Consider the following 16,809-nt stretch of genomic DNA (forward strand, 5'->3'; position numbering starts at 1 on the left):
GACCCTTGCCAGTCTGTATTCTGTCTCCCAAGAAGTAGATGTACAGAACTGAGTTGCCCAGTCTCTGAGGATTCTGTCTGTGGGATGTCTGCTGTCAGGTCTGTCCCAGTGGGAGGGGCTTCAACATGCTCTTTCTCCGGATGTCTTCATCTAGTGCCTTGAGGATATATTGGTGTGGAATGATAACTGGAGGGGATCTGGGGTTATGCTCATGATGGTCCGAGTTTCCTTAAGATCCACAGAGAGTGGAGTTGTGATTTAGTTAATAAGGACAGAGTCCAGTCTCCCAGGGACAGGTCACCTGACAGCCAACCTCCAGGTATTAGTGGTCCTTGGAACCAGTCCAAGTTGCCACCTGAAAAGATCCAGTGTAAGGAGACTCTTTATTTTCCTGCTCTGTTTCTTCTGCTCCTGTTTCTCATATGGACCTTTCCCATCTCTGACTCTGCACTGACCCTATACCGCATCTCTCCAGGCTGTTGGACCCACTTTAGCTTAGTGTCTGTTCAGGGTCACCTTCCTGGACTCGGGTTCCATGCCCACCAGCACAGAGTCGCTGAGCAGAGAGACCCATGGCTTCCCTGCCTTTGGCCCTGTGTTCTGGTTTCTGGTTTCTATTTCCTCTTCCCTTCACATTCTCCGTCCTCTGTAAGCTTCGCTTATGACACTTATTTTTCTCAACTGTCTTGTCCAAGATTTCCATGGGGATCGAAATCTGGTCTTCATAAATGTGTGGTGAGCTTTAAACAAATACTCATAGTGGCGTTACAATAATGCCTACCAGATACAGCTCCGAGGGAATGGCTGAGCACCCGGAGGGAATGAGAGTGTGGTTTCCTGCATAAGTCTCTTAAGTGCATAAGTATCTCAGTGAGTGGCAGGAGAACCCAACTGTTTATTTTACTTCTCGCTCAAATCAACTTGAGGACTTTTTGCCTATAAACCGTGAAGATGCAATTACTGTGGCCATTTTGTGGGCTTCCATATTATAAAAGCCACTGTTCTCCTGGCGGGTCAATATTGAGCTATTTTGAAATTTTAGGTGAAAAACTTGATGAATTCCCAGCATTCCCCTTCATAGCGGCTGAGTTTTTGTCAAGCGTGGGGATGGTGATTGATCAGGACACTTGGGAAAACTGCAACAAACTGGTCTTGAGCACGTGTTGTCTGCTACGGAGTGTTCTGTTGCCATCAGCTAGAGATGCCGGGACACTAGGAAGATGGCGTCTGTATCAGTTACTTTTCTGTTGCTGTGGTAAAATGCCATGACCAAAAGCAACTTAAGGAAGTTTATTTTGACTTAAAAGTCCGTAATTTTCATGAACACATGGCGGAAGACGGGCAGAGTAGAAAGCTGAGGTTGTGTCTCAACCACACAGGGAGCAGAGAGAGGGAGAGGGAAACGAGACAGAGCTATACACTCTCAACACCTGCCCCTTGTCATGGACTTCCTGCGGCAAAGCTCTACCACCTAAACCCACCATTAACTGAGAACCAAGTGTTCAAATACCCATGCCTGTGGTACTGTTTTGTGGCTTACTGGGTGATTCTGAGGGACAGTATTCCCAAAAATATGGCTCAGGTCACACATTAGCCAGTTTCCATGGTTTCTAACTATAGCAGGCTTTGGGAGACGGCAGGTCACTCTCCACTCCATGTTCTTTGTTCATGTAACTTGGTGCTCTCTCTTCTGGCTTTCTGTATGTGGTGATGGATGGATGTATATCACTGGTCTTGGTGAGATTCTGGCTTTCTGTATCTGGTGATGGATGGATGGATGTCTGTGTTTTGGGGATTGTTGTCTCTTGTTTAACTTTTTGAGATTTATATGTTTTTATTTTATTATATGAATGTTTTTGCCTGAATGTATGTCTGTGCACCATGTGTGTGGAGGTCAGAAGAGGGCATCAGATCCCTTGGAACTGGAGTTGCACACAATTGTGAGCTGCCACGTGGGTGCTGAGATTTGAACCAGGATTCCCTGGAAGAGCAGACAGTGCATTTAACCCCTGAGCCATCACCTCTCCATCCCCCCCTTGTCATCTCTTTAAATATTACCTTTCCCATACTGTTTCTATTACTCTGTCTGAAACTCTGCCCTGACAATGAATTAGGTCAGGGCTTCTGAAAGTCTCCCATACCTATCTCCTTTTGGGTCCCTCCAAGGGGCAGATGCTGTTTCTTGGGTGTCGTCTGTGGTAGCTTGGGCTTTGCATGAGAGGTCTCCTGTTCATCCTCTGACCTATCTGCCCTGGCATCTGCATGAACCACAGAGACCTGGACCACCAAAACATAGCCCTGACGCTTTGGGTGTTACTGTCTCTAACAATAGCGTGTTCTCTGAATTAATGTTTCCTAAAGATTCCTTAGGTTTGCTTTCTTCTTTAAAGGATTTGTTTTGTTTATTTGTTACATGTGTGTGTTTATGTGAGTGTATGTCATGTGTGTGGGGTGCCCAAGGAGCCAGAGAAGTATCAGATCCCCTTGAGCTGAAGTAATAGGCAGTTGAGAGCCCTCCCACGTGGGTGCAGGAAACTGACCTCAGGTTCCCTGGAAGAACGGGATGTACTCTTAACTGCTGAGCCATTTCTCCAGGTGCCCCCAGGATTTTTCTTTTTTGATGTCAGTTCAGCTGCAATTGAAAGTTTTTTTTTTTTTTTTTAAATTAAATATTGTCACAATCAGTTTTAGTGCTAGTTGGGAATGGTGCCATCATATCATAGGGAGCGCTGACAGGCTATTTCATTGAATAGCAGGCCACTAGGGTTAAGACTCATTTTTTTTTTTACATGAATGGATGCTCCGTGGTGTTTCTGTTGTTCCCAGCATTCCTCATTGTTCTCATGTTATACTCCTGATTATTTTGGTCCTTTGGACAATCCACTTATGACGTGCTCTGGGACTAGACTGGGTTAATAATACAGATCTGTATCTTGGGTTTCATTAGCAAGTTACTACCCAATCTGTATGGATCTATTCACATATCTGGCTCTCCTCTGGGGTCCAGAAGCCCTCTCTTCACTGAGACATTGATACAGACACACCAGGAAGCATGTCTAGGGAGCACACTGTCTGACTTCAAGTGTGCTTAGCCTGTCTCCAGCTTCTTCATCTTAATATGATGCATTGACTTCTCTCCCTGATCGTAAAGTGAATCCTTTGGAACTATAAAACAAACAGTTTTCAAATGTGTGAGAAACAGTTGTCAATTGAAAGCACTGCATCTTGTGAAGGCTAAAAGGGTAGTTAGACTGTGGTGTGTTGGGAAGACTCCAGGAGTTAGTAAAAAACTTTCCACATTCTTAAGTTGAAGAATTCTGGGAAAATCTAAAGGGTTTTAAGTGCCTACTGTGTATTACTGCACATTAATGACAGTGTTGAGAAACTGAAGCCAAGCAGATGCTAAATTTAAATGGTTTGAAAAGTTTGGCAGTTTCTTAGAAAACTAAATATATCTTACCTTACAACTTAGCAATTGTGCTTCCAAGCGCTCACTGAACAGCGCTGAGAGCAATATTAATGCAAAAGCCCACAGAATGAAGCCTAATTCATAGTTTCTAAGTCTTAGAAGCAACCCAGTAGGTGAGTGACTAAATACAGACTAGTCCTCCACCCAGACACTGGCGTGTCCTTCACAGGTGAGGGACGCTCTATCAAGACACAAAACAGCACAAAGGTGTTCCACAAGCCTATCACTCGGGGAAGGAAGTCAGTCCATAAAGGCTACCTACTGTGTAACTCTAACCATGACTCTCAGTAAAACACCCAAGTGTAGAAACAGGAGAAGGACCAGTAGATACCAGCAAGATGGCGGGTGTGGGAAAGGAAGAAGGGCATGTGTGGGAGACTTTTAAGATTGTGCCACCACCGCACGGGTCACTGCAATGATGGCTACATCATGTCTGTCTAAACAGAATACACAACTGTGTGAATGAACCCATGTGTAGTTGGATGATAATGATCAGTGTAGGTTCATTGATTGAAACAAACACACCAGTCTTCGGGGTTTTGAAAGGCATGTGTGCACATCTGGGGTGGAGGGCATGTAAGTACAATATTCATAGTACTTTCTACTCCACTCTTCTGTGTGAATCTAAGATTGTTATTTAAAAGTTTATTAATTTAAACAAAATTTAAGTTGATTGATTTTTAAAAAGCTTGCAGATTGTAATGAGGTTGTGTTGCCACCATCAGAGTAGCTGTCATCAAGTGGAAAAAAAGATATTCCAGGGCCTTAAGAAAGTACCTGCCCCATTCGTGTCTCTGGCTTTCTGGGAAAGTCCTGGGGTGACAGAGACAAGAACATTGTTATCTGGGACTTGGGAAGGAGGAATGAAGTAAAGACCCAGGACATCATCACCACTGTGGAGTGAGAAGTGGAGGTGGGGTAGGGTGGGGTGTGTGTGTGGGGGTATCTAGTGACCAATACCCAGCAGCTGAGGTGTGGCTGGGCAGATGGCTGCACCTCAGAAAACTCTGAAAAGAGCAGAGAAGCCAGGCCAGGAGGTATACACCTATAATCCCAGCATGTGGAGGCTCAGACAGGAGGTTGGTGAATTTAAGCTATCCTAAGCTACACGGAGTTTCTCTTGGGGGGGGGGGTGGTAGAGAGGGAGGAAAGAAGGAAGGGAGGGAGGGAGGGAGAGAAGGATAAAGGGAGAAGGAGGAAGGGAAGAGAAAGGGTGAGGGCATAAGAATGCATACATATGGTACACACACACATACACACATACACACATACATACACATACCTGCACATATATATACACAGACATACATATACATATACACACATGTGCACATGTACATATACATACACATATACACATACATGCACATACATACACATATATACACACATACATACACATATACACACACTTGCACACATATGTATATATACACACATACACACATACATACATATACACACAGACACCCACAGACACACATATACACATACACACATGTGCACATATACATATGCATACACACATACACACACATATATACACTCACACATACACATAAAGAACAGAAGAAAGAGGGAAAGGAAAGGGAGGAAAGAGAAATAGGAGAGGAAGGGAAGGGAAGGGAAGGGAGCTATGAAGGTAGTTGAGAGATCCTATTTCTGACACCTCCTGATTTTTGGTGAAAAGCAGGCTCTACCTATAGACACACACTGGCATCTGCAGATGCAGAGCTATAGAGAGATTGACAGGTGTAGAGTGTTGCACTTGTAGCCAGAATACACAGGAATAGCTGTGTGTGTAAATCTGTACTTCTTGTTTGTTCTGCATGCACACAGATGATCAAGGCAGCTTGCCATGATGGAAGCACAAATAGTAGCTGCTGATAAACACACTCCGTCTCTTCAGCTTGTGGAGTTCGTGTTGCTAACTCAGGCCCCGCTGGGAATAAAGCAGCCTTCCACTGCTATCCCCTCCTCCATCACTCAGCTGTGCCTGGAGGAGCCCAGCACCACGTGAATGGCCCAGGATGGTTTCTGGCTAATTCCTGTGTGTTCCTCTGAGTGTGTCTGCAGGTGCCTTTCCCCTGCCCACACACCCCACTGCCTGAGGCCGGTTGTAGCTGCTGCTGCTCTGTGACACTCACTTCCTCCCTGTGTCACTGGAGGTCTTTGGATGAGCATGTGCTGGGTGACAGGGTCAACAACAGAAGACCGGAAGGAGTTAGACTCTAAGGATGCCGTCCCTTTGTCCCCACCAGCTCTGCTTTCCTGGCTTGGAACCCGTTTCCTGCGGTTGCATAAGCTGCTGAGAAATGAGGATAGGAAGGGCAATGCAGCCAGTGGGGACACGTCTGCCTGGAGGCTGCACAGGGGAGAGAGCCTAAGTGGAAACAGGCCCATTTGCACATTGGCAATTAAATTCAACTGGATGTGGGAAAAAAAAAGGATGTGGAAAAAAAAAAAAAAAAAAGAAAGAAAGAAAGAAAAAGAAAAGAACCAGGACAACACCTTTTTAAGTCTAACAGGGACTTAAAGGGCTTTTAAAAAAACAAACAAACAAACAAAAAAACTTCTGTTACTAATAGTTGGTTTTAAGGCATTAATTTAAAAGGTCTTTTGTTGAGTTAAAACTCAAGAAGTCTTTCAGCGCCTCCACTCTTTCCGAATTCTCTGCCTTTGAACATAATGACCTTAATTCCCTTGAAATTTGTTTTACTGAGCAGTTTTCACAACTGAGAGGAAGAACAAAGGTTCCACTCCCGGGAACCTGCAGACACGACCTTACTTACAGCTCCTGCCTGTTGCAGATCTTGATATGTATGGTGTCAGGCTCCTGGGACTCCCAAGAGTCTGTGGGGTGGGAGAGAAGATGGCACTGTGGAGGTAGAAGCTAGGATGAAGTCCAGATGGTAAAGGCAAGGAAACTGATTCTCTTCTGGGGTCTCCAAAAGGAACACTGACTGCCCTACATCCCAACTTTGAAATTTTTCATGCCCAGAATTATATCACGAGATGTGTATGGTGGCTGAAGCAATTACGTCTGAGGAAGTATGTTAGGGCAGCCATAGGAAATGGATGCCAGCTGGGGTCCTCCTTCCTGTTGGTGGAGCGATGGTGGAAAGCTCTTACGGGCTTGGGTAGTGAGAGAGCCAGGAAGGAGAAGGGTCAGTGAGATGGGAACCACACCGCACTCTGTATGTCCTGTACCTCACTTGTCAGCGTAAGCACAAGTAACACACTTCCAGAATGTTAAAGACAGTAAGGCTGCCTCCACTGTGATGTACAAAAGAGAGGCATTGGAGGGCTCTGTGGGTCTAAACAGTAAAGGGTGTGCACAAAGATTTTAAATTGTAACAGTCGTCATAGAAAACATAAATCTTCCTATGGCAAAAACAAGATTAAAAGTTAACAGAATGGGAGACATATTCAATTGACTATGAATTAGTGTTCTGACACGTGAGAAATCGGAGAGAAGAAAAACAATGAATTACCAGAAGAGGAAATCTGAATTGCAGATAACAAACAAAAGATGCTGGCATTCAAGACAGACAAATGAAAGGAACAGTGTGGGGGTGGGGGTGGGGGTGGGGGTGGAGGTGGAGTTGGGGGTGGGGGTGGGGGTGGGGGTAGGGGTTGATTCCCTCTTCCTCTACTGAGTTGGTGAAGTTAAGCAGCCATGCTACCCAGCTGCAGTGAGGTACTGGTGAAACAACTTTATTGTTCTGTGAGCGTGGAATTTGCTTGTGACATCTTGGAGAGAAACTTGGGGGAGCCTGGAAATTTGAAGCCTCCTTTATTTGCTAGAGACTGACCTGTAGATACACACTGGTTAGTGTCCTGAGGTGGAAGGATCTTCTACATGTATACTGTCAGAGCTCAGTTCTGAAAAACTGGAAGATTGTGAAGGAAAATCTCTTGATTTAGAAATAATTTTTAACATGCCATTTACCTAATGGTGAAATTAACTATACATACATACATACATACATACATACATACATACACATATACATACATTACATAAAACACACACACACACATATATATATAATTTAAATGTAAATAAACTTGACATATCAACACTATTTTTTTTTTTTTGAGACAAGGTCTTTCTGTGCAGCCCAGGCTGGCCTCAAATTCATGATTCTCCGGCTTCAGTCTTTCTGGGATGACAGAAGGTACACCAGGCTTGGCTGAACACAAATACATCTTAGAAACCCAGGTTGGCAAAATAGCTCAGCAAATAAAAATGCTTGCTATCAAGCTTGACCACCTGAGTTCAGTCTGCAGGATCTGTGGTGTAGGAGACAGTTGATTCCCACACGTTATTGTTTGATCTCTATACATTTGAGTGTGTCCACATGCATGCATTCATGCACAGACACACATACGCACACAGACACAGACACACAGATACACACACCACAACACAATAATCAACTAGAATATAAAGACAAAATGGGAATTGATGGGACATATAGATAATATACTTTGGAATTCTAGAAACAAAACTATGCAATACAAATATAGGTGCATTTTAAAATCAACTAATACATAAAGCATAAAAGATATATATTAGTGGGCTACAGATGTAATGTTTGATATGCACACACATATACACACATTGGATTCTACTTAGATCATGATACATATAATATATATATATATACACACACACACACATATACACACATATACATCCTTACATGTTTATCATTCCTTTTTACATTTTATTTTATTTAATTTTTTGGTGTGTATGTATGTATGTATGTATGTACAAGACATGCATGTACATACCATAGCACACATTTGAAGGTGCAGGAGGCAGTTCTCTCCCTCCATCATTTAGGTCCTGGGGATTGAACCCAGGTTGTCAGCCTTGCCAGTTAGGGCCTTTACCTGCCGAGCCATCTTGTAGGTCCCCTGTATTATTTCTTAATGGTAAAAATTTCTTTATTTCAGCATTTTTAGATCTGCTGTGCCCCACTGTACACCTATTGTACAACAGCACCTGGGCTTCTGACTCATGTCTAACTATGACTTGGAACTCACTGACCAGTCTTTCTTCATCTTGTTCCCCCAGGGATGATTTAACGTTGCACATATCTCTGGAGAAATAGATATTTAAGGAATGAAGGGACAGATGGTTATTTCAGTCTCTGAGGCTGAACACAGAAGCGTAGTTTAAAGACAGAGTCATGGCCTCCCCTGGCCTCCCTCCTCCCTCCTCTCCATCTTCCTTTCTCCCTCTTTCCTTCCCTGCCATTCTCCCTCCACTTCACTGCCTTCATTTGGCTTCCTCTCTCCCTCCCTGTCTTCTTTTTCCTTCTTAAACTTGTTATAATAAGAACTTAATACATTAATCTAAACTGTGGGAATTCAGAAATACAAATCTTTATTTTTACTGTAACTTTCAATTTCAGAAAGCAGAAAACCAAATCACACTTTTTAAAAAACCCACCTAGAATTCAAGACTAAAAATAAAACCATAAACTGTAGATTCTACTAACAGGGGTAATAAAAGAAACAAGGAGGAGCTTGTTTGGGGGTGCCGTGCTTCACAAAGGGTTACTTAGGGCTGCAGCTTCAGATTCTCTGTTCTGTGTAGGAGACACAGTTACTCAGCACTGACCTACTTCCCTCACGAACAGCTTCCAGTCCTTAAGGCCTCTGCTAGGTAACCTTTATGGGTTCCAGTAAGTGCTTTCTCTGTCCTGAAGCAACTGGTTCCATTTTGGAGCCACACAAAACTATTAAAGAAAATTCTTAGTTTTGAGGAGAAACCTACTCCTGTGGACTCCACCCCTTGGGAGATTCAATCCACCGTTTCCACAGCAGGAGTGTCTTCAGAACACGAAGATGGCTAGTCTACACCTGTAAGTTCTTAAAATCTGAAAACATAGGGGTATTTATACAGAAATGCAGTCTTGTGAGCATTGTGTGGGAAACGTCACTAGGAAACGTCAAAATGGCTGGGAACCTGAACTTCAAACATTGGCTTTGAGAATCCAAAGGAAACTGTCGGACAGACACAGACAGACACAGACAGACACGCGGCCGGGCCCACGTCGTGCAGCAAGCATCTCTCTGAGCATCAGGGAGAAGGAGTCTTCCTGGGATAGGGCTCATAATTGATGAGCAGTGTTATCAGACTGGAACACAGATGTGCAAAAGGGAACTGGATGCCTGGCTAAAACCTGATAGGTCAGAAGACAAGAGGAGCAGAACATTTCCCTATGAATGGCATTGCATATTTTATAAAGGAGTAACAATGCCCCACTGATCAATGTCAAAGCCAGATCATGGCGAGACCTGATGCTGACATCATGGGTCAGCCTGACTTACGGACGAGACTGACAGCAGACACTCCCTACTGGATTGATGTTTATTGGTTACTTTTTTCTTTTACCTGCTTCAGAAATGATGGATTGACAGGAAAGGTGTCCCGCTTTTAGGGGGTTTATTGGTTTGTGACAATCGTTCAAGTGATCTGAGATGTGCTACATCACTGTGGGCAAACACAAAGGAGAAGGAAGGGAACCATTTCTCAAGTTCCCATGGCTACTAGATGATTAGGGTATCAAAGCAGGTTTTAGACTCCACCATTCTCTGAAAGACCACAATGACTTCAAAGCCACTAAAACTATTTAAGACTGGCGTCAGCCAGTCAAAGTAGACTTTCTTAAAGTCTTTTCTGACATCCCTATTGTTACTACTTTACCCACAAACCCTTTCTAATATGGCTGCCACTATGATGTCTTCCCTGCCTCTTCACCTACCCCATCCCTTTTCCCAGTTATGGACCATCACCTAAGCCCAGCTTCTCCCAAGTGGAAAACTCCATCTTCAGACAGCCCTTCCCACAGAGCAGACTTGAGGCTTTCTCACCACAGATGATGGAAAATAATTATTTCACAAGCTTCCCTCCACCATTCCCCCTGACCCCCAAGGGCTATGATATGTTTGTTCTTTTTTTCCCCTTTTATTGAATTAAAAATCAGTTTTGTCTGAAAGATTGCACAACACCCCTTGACATTTGGGGGGATCTGGTGGAGAAAACAGATTAAAACCTGAGGGCACAGAATGAGACCCACATCTACGAGGCTTTTGCTATTGGTTGTACAAAGTCAATCCTATGGGTTACAGACAGCAGACGATGCTGCAAGGAAGCTTTGTTCTGTTTGCCAGAGACTAGGAGGAATATATGATTTGAAAAGCCACAGAATTAATTTCTGTACTCAGCACTGTGAAACTTGTAACAGGAGAGTATATGTCTAGCTCGTGTCATCTGCATTCCCCTGTAGCCACAGAGCAAAACACCCCAACCCAGTCAATGTAGTGTGATGGATTAACTCAGGATGAATGGTTTCCACGTCTTTATGCTGTCTGAGGGCTTAACCTTTTAGCTGCCTAAATTAGCTCATGGCTACCACCTGACTCTTTTGACCTTGATGGCCAGGCTACCCCTTGAACTTGCCTTGTTCTAACTAAAGGAAGGAAGATAGTAATCAGGAAATCGAGAATGAATTGGCAAGGATATAAGCTCAATTCTGTCCTTAACATTTCAAATACACAAGGACAGTGACTCTTTCCAGAACTTTCCTAGCCTGGTGCCCACTTGAGAAATGTGTTCTCCAAAACTCAAACCTCAGTAATTGGTAAAAATGCATTGAAAGACTTTTCAATATTTTTGAATCTGAAAATATGCCCATATAGTTAAAACAATCCCAGAGGGATCTGGACTGAGGGCCAGCCAGGCTGGATGAGAGGCAGTCCAGAGCTCTCCCCCAGTCCAGCATGGTGGAGAATGTGCCAATGTCAAATTACTGATGGGATTTCTGAACAAAAATCAAATATTTTAGGCCTCCAGCACTTGGGGAAATTATTTTAGCAGGGAGTACTGCGGCCTTAAGACAATCGTTTGTTTTCTTCAAACACAAAGAAATTGAGAAACATTAAGAAATTGTGTGGCTTGATGTTTACTTTCCCATTATGATTTTAGCATTTTTCTCAAAAACAATATACATTATGGAGGTGATGAGGCAGAGACCTCTGTGTTCAAGGTCCAGAGTCTCAAGGACCCAAAGAAGGGCTAGTCATTGGCCCATGGTCCCCAACCTCAGATGGCTCCCACATCTGTAACTCACTCGTAAGCCAGAAAGAAATATCAAGGGGAAGAAAACAGAGCTCACTTAGAAAGTGAGCAAATAATTCTAAGTTATGGGAACAGAGAGGAGACTATGAAGAGATCGTGAGAAACAGTGGGTGAGCTGATGCTCTTTCTTGTCCTACAAGAGAAAATTTGTTTTAAATTTGCTTCCAACAGATGCATAGCATGGTGAGTGAGGAATTGAATGTTATTCCAGGTTCAAATTTAACTTTGGAAGTGAAGTTTGGGGAGGTATGCCTCATTTCACATAAACTAAACAAGTTCCCGACCGGTCTTACATAAGTGTCTCAGAGACATGGATTGGACTTGATGAGCCTGGTTGGACTCTTCACGTGTGCTGGAAGCTGTTCTGTTCATCTATTGGTGCTGTCTAGTATTCTCCCCCATCAATCATTTGTGTCTAGTACAGTCTGGTTCTAACTGTTCATCTTTAAAAAGCAAGACAAAACAGTGTTTTCAAGAAAGCCCTAGAGGGAGACCATCGCTTGTTTTGCCACTATAGAATAAACACATAGCTGTTTTTCTTTCAGATTCTTCCTAATTAGACTATAAATGTCACATGAGTAAGCCATCCCTCACTTTACATGAAGAGTTCCTTTGGGTCACCACCTTCCTGCCATGTTCTTACTCTGTGATGTATCTACTGGTGACACCGATGTTTCTCAGTGGTGCAGGCCCACACTCTCTCAGGACAAGACAAGTCTATCCTTTGGCTAGCCAGGGGTAGAGGCACGTGATGCTTAACTCAGCCACAGCTGTCTCCCCTGCCTCCAACAGGGTCTATCTCTACCTGGGTTCTACAGATCAAAGCCCCCATACCTCACTGTGTTAGTCAGAGTTCTCTTTAGAGTAACAGAACTTAGAGAATGAATATGACTGTCTACCAACACAAGGCCCAAGAATCCAGTAGTTTTTCAGTCCGTAAGGCTGGATATCTCAGCTGGTCTCCAGTATATACCAGAATCCCAAAGAAGTAGGCTCTAACGTCAGTGTCGTGGACTTGCCATCAAGGTGAGAGCAAAGAACAAAAGTGTCCTTCTTCCATGTCCTTATATAGGCTGTCAGCAGTGGGCATGGCCCAGATTAGACGTAGGTCTTCCCACCTCAAAAGATCCATATTAGAAGTGAATCTTCCCACTTTGAGTTCGGTAAAAATCCCTCACAGGTGTGCCCCTCTATTTTGGGGCTTTAGTTATTTCCTGATGTAGTCAAGTTGACAACTGAGACTAGCCGGCCCACTCACCCACTGGTCTTCCTCTGGTCTAATCCTCAGTGTCGGATCATCTTTGGGTTTTATTTTATTTATGTATCTGGTCCTGGGGATTAGAGCCAGAGTCTCACTACCTACTAGACAAGTGCTTTACCACTGAGGTAAAGCAGCACCTGTCACCTTAAGTGAACTCTTACCTCTGCTCTGATGCCTCAGAAAGGCTCTTAAGGGACACCTATTTGCAAAATCATGCTCCTAAATTTCTGCAAGACAGTCAGTTCCAGACAGTCAGTTTCAGAGAGTTTCAGTCCACTGTTCCTGGCCAGTGCTCCCTCCCTTGAACAGCTACCACCACCAGTGCTGAGTCTTGCTTATGAACCTGACAGGATCTGGATCCACCTAGGAGACACTTCTAGGTATGTCTGTGAGGGTGCTTCCAGAGAGGAGTAACCAAGGGAGGAAGGCCTGGCTACAGAGAAGGGCAGCAGCTTGCAAAAGGTGGCCAGATATAAAGACCAAGACAAAAACACTGTTGCTACCTGCCTTCTCCTCTTGAGTGAGTATACCTGTTGCTTCCACTGGTCTTCACTGGTGTCAGACTCCAGCCTCTGCAGCCTTCCAACATGAATGAAGGAATAGTCCAGAGTTTCAGCACCATATTGGGATGGCAGAGACATCCAGTTCCATAGATTGAGCTGCCGCTGGGATCTCAGCTTCTCCAGTGTGGAGATAACAGTTGTAATGAGTCCCTGTTGTGTAAGCCGATCTCATAAGTTCCTCTCATAACACATACATGCTGCCTTGGTTCTGGTCCACCAGAGGACCCTGTCTGCTGTGCCCTCTCCACAGCGTTCAGTGCTTCCCCTACCCGGCCCCAGTGTTAGCAGTTGCCTGAGCCCTCTAGACCATGCCACACAGAAGATGACACCAAGAGGAACCATCCTGGGCTTAGGAATATTCTCAGTGCCTCGTGTGTAGTCTGGTTGACTGTGCCCTATCAGTTGTGCTAACCCTGCCATATTCCCCTTCATTGCTTCCTTCAGAAGAAAAGCATGGCCTCCTTCCTAGACACAGGCGACTTCTGACCACCCCACAAGTCTTCACTCCTCTAGAGCCCTGTTCCTTCTCTGCCCAGAATGATCAGATTCTTTATTTTGCCCCTCACGGAATCTCTCTCTGGGTGAAATCCTATCTCACATCTCCTCTCAGTTTATGTGCTAAAAGTTGAAAACCTGTCTTTATTGAAGGACAGTGCTACTGCTTGAAGAAGGTATAGGTGCTCCGATTTACAGAAGAAAGAGGAAACACCATAGATAACAGCGCAGGCATGCTCTTAGAGTGTTTGGGGTTAGTCGCCAATGTCAGAGGGGGACAGAGGATGGAGGGGAAGGGAAGAGGATTTCAGGGAACGTTTGGAGACAGCAGGCTTCTCCTGAAAATCGGAGGTTTGGTGATAGCAGACTAACACAGCCCTGGTCAGCATCCCAAGGGGGAACCATGATGGCTCAGGCTGTGAAGTGCTTGTTGCACAAGTGTGCGGACCTGAGTTTGGGTCTCTAGTGCCCATGAACAAGACACTGAGTGTGGCAGCACCTGCCTGTAACTTCAGCGTGGCCAGCCAGTCTAGCATGCACCAGATGCATGCATGCTCCTTACTGGGTGAATCTTCTGCTACCTGTCAACAAGAGACAGACTCTAACACCCCTCGGCTAAATCTGACCCTGCCTTGGGATTTTCCTTTACCCCACAGAAGGCAGTAGATGAAATAGCTTCTGGCTTAAGGCTAAGATGGGCAAGGCCATGGAGTGCCACTAGTTCCCTGCGGGTATTTATTTCTGAGCTGTCTTACACATGTTCCCTATGGAACTCAACCACCATACTGAGGAGAATCCTAGCTAAATAGAGAGGCCTTGAGAAGGTACACTGTGGGGGAGTTCACTCATCCATATTGAGCTCGTTGTGAAAATGTCCCCGAGAATTCCACTGAAAATCAAGACCACAAGGGGATCAGAAGTAAACCATGGCTGCTGAGTTCTGTCTCATTCTGAACCACAGAATCCAGAGCTCAGTGAAACCACTGCTGCTGATCCCATGTTTAGGAGATTCGTGTTACTTATCTAAAGAGAACTGGAACAACATGGCTTCGTACTATTCAGAACGTTTAGTACAGGTCATTGGCGGAGGGATTTGTTGTTTTTAATTGTGTGGATCTTAGACAGTAGGAGGCACCTCGAGTGTTTGCTGTTTTTATTGTCCCCTCTTCTGCAGTCCTATTTTAGCTTTCTGGGATGCAAGGGGCTGATTGTCCACGAGAGACCAGAGGCATTACCCAGCCAGCATGTAGAAACAGCACCCTTGTATTCTTTAACTATTCTTTGAAGGCTTGTTTACAAAGAATTGCCTGCAACCTTCCTCATGGCTGGATAGCCTCTCTGATCCTTATGAATAGCCAGAAGGTTTTTATGCGGAACTTGATTGCAAGCCCATCGCATCACTGGTAGAAAGAGAAGGACGTTGGCCCACAAATGCCTCTTTCTCCTTCCTCCAATCAATTGAAACCTCTGCCAGAGATAGTCACCCTTCCCTACCTACAGCCTGACAACCATCTGGACAAAAAGAAAAAAAAAAATACAGATCTAAAAGTTCCCCCAACATCATTAAAATCGTGCTACCAAAGATTCCAAGCCAGGCAGATAAAAGACCCTTTGTTGGTGAAGTGATTACTGAGTTATTTCTAGAGGTTAATTGGCCTCGGAATGTGAGGAAGGATTGTGTACAAAATACCCTGCATCAAAATCTGTACTTAAAATCCTGGTTACAAACACAGCTCATGTTCATTACAGAAGACATGAGAAGCCCGAAGGAGAAAGAGAAAATGGCCTTTAACCTTAGTTCTCGCAGAATAGCATTACTGGAATTATAGCCACATCCTTCATTTTTATTTGTAGACAAGAAACTATTGAGAGCCCAGAGATCAGACTTATCACTGCCCTCTGCTGCACAGCGTCCTAGTCTGTGCTCTTCCCCCGCCCCAGCATTCTGTATCCACCTAGGGTATAGTTTCATGCGCTGTGCTCTTTTGTGTAAGCATTTCATAATTTATGAAATTAGGTTCTGTTGTCTGAGCCAGACTTCTTTCCCACCTCTGTCTTACTGTCTGCATCACAGCAGTGAGCGTCACCCACAACGTTTCTTAGATCAGTATATAGAAACGGGGCTGTTGGATCAAGCATGACATGTTCAAGGCGTTTGATACTTCCTCTAAGAAGGGATGAATCCCATTGGTTTGATGGTCAGCTGTTGCAGTATCTTGGATTCAGGCTACTGGAAGAAAGCTGCATTGAGGAACAGAATAGAACATATCTCCAAGATGCAGACTGTCTCCTTGATAGGTGGGTTACTCAGAAAAGCAGGTCATTTGCCCAGCTGTTTTACAGCTAGTGGCTTTTAGTGTGGTGTTGTCCTGGTCTCCAGGAACCAATTATGGTCACAGTATCTGGTCAGATACTCACCGTTCACAGCTTACCCAGCTTCACCTTGTGCCTTCTATTTTAAACCATGCATTTGGGAAGTTTCCCAAACTGGTCCTGAGGTAGCATGATGACTTGAGGTTCTGCGGGATCATAAAACTCAGGCACATTTTCCATGTGTTTAAGTATTTGTCCTAAATCTGGAAAACTTTCTGAGGAGGAATCTTATATCAGGCTTAGAGAAAGTTGATGTCCTGTGAGCAGACCTGACCACCTCCCAGATAAGAGGTGAACATACTTTGTGTCTCCCCAAGTCCACAATACAGGACATGTCCCAGTGTTAGCTCATGTGTATAGTCTCTGAGCCTTCAGAGGCCACACTTGTGTCTCACAGCACGTGCTCATCAACACAGGGCCTTGTCCCTGGCTCTTGGGAGGTTTGGAGTTCTCTCCCAGGATTTCTTTTCTCCCCTGACTTCTATGCTTA

General features: G+C 44.4%; 1 protein-coding gene across 1 annotated transcript in view; it reads left to right on the forward strand.

The window, feature by feature from the left end:
• Positions 1–16,809, forward strand: part of Kcne2 (potassium voltage-gated channel subfamily E regulatory subunit 2) — a 50,263-nt gene that overhangs the window by 829 nt on the left and 32,625 nt on the right. The window lies entirely within an intron of this gene.

Source organism: Arvicanthis niloticus, chromosome 12 (assembly GCF_011762505.2).
Source record: "Arvicanthis niloticus isolate mArvNil1 chromosome 12, mArvNil1.pat.X, whole genome shotgun sequence".
NCBI classification, from domain to species: domain Eukaryota; kingdom Metazoa; phylum Chordata; class Mammalia; order Rodentia; family Muridae; genus Arvicanthis; species Arvicanthis niloticus.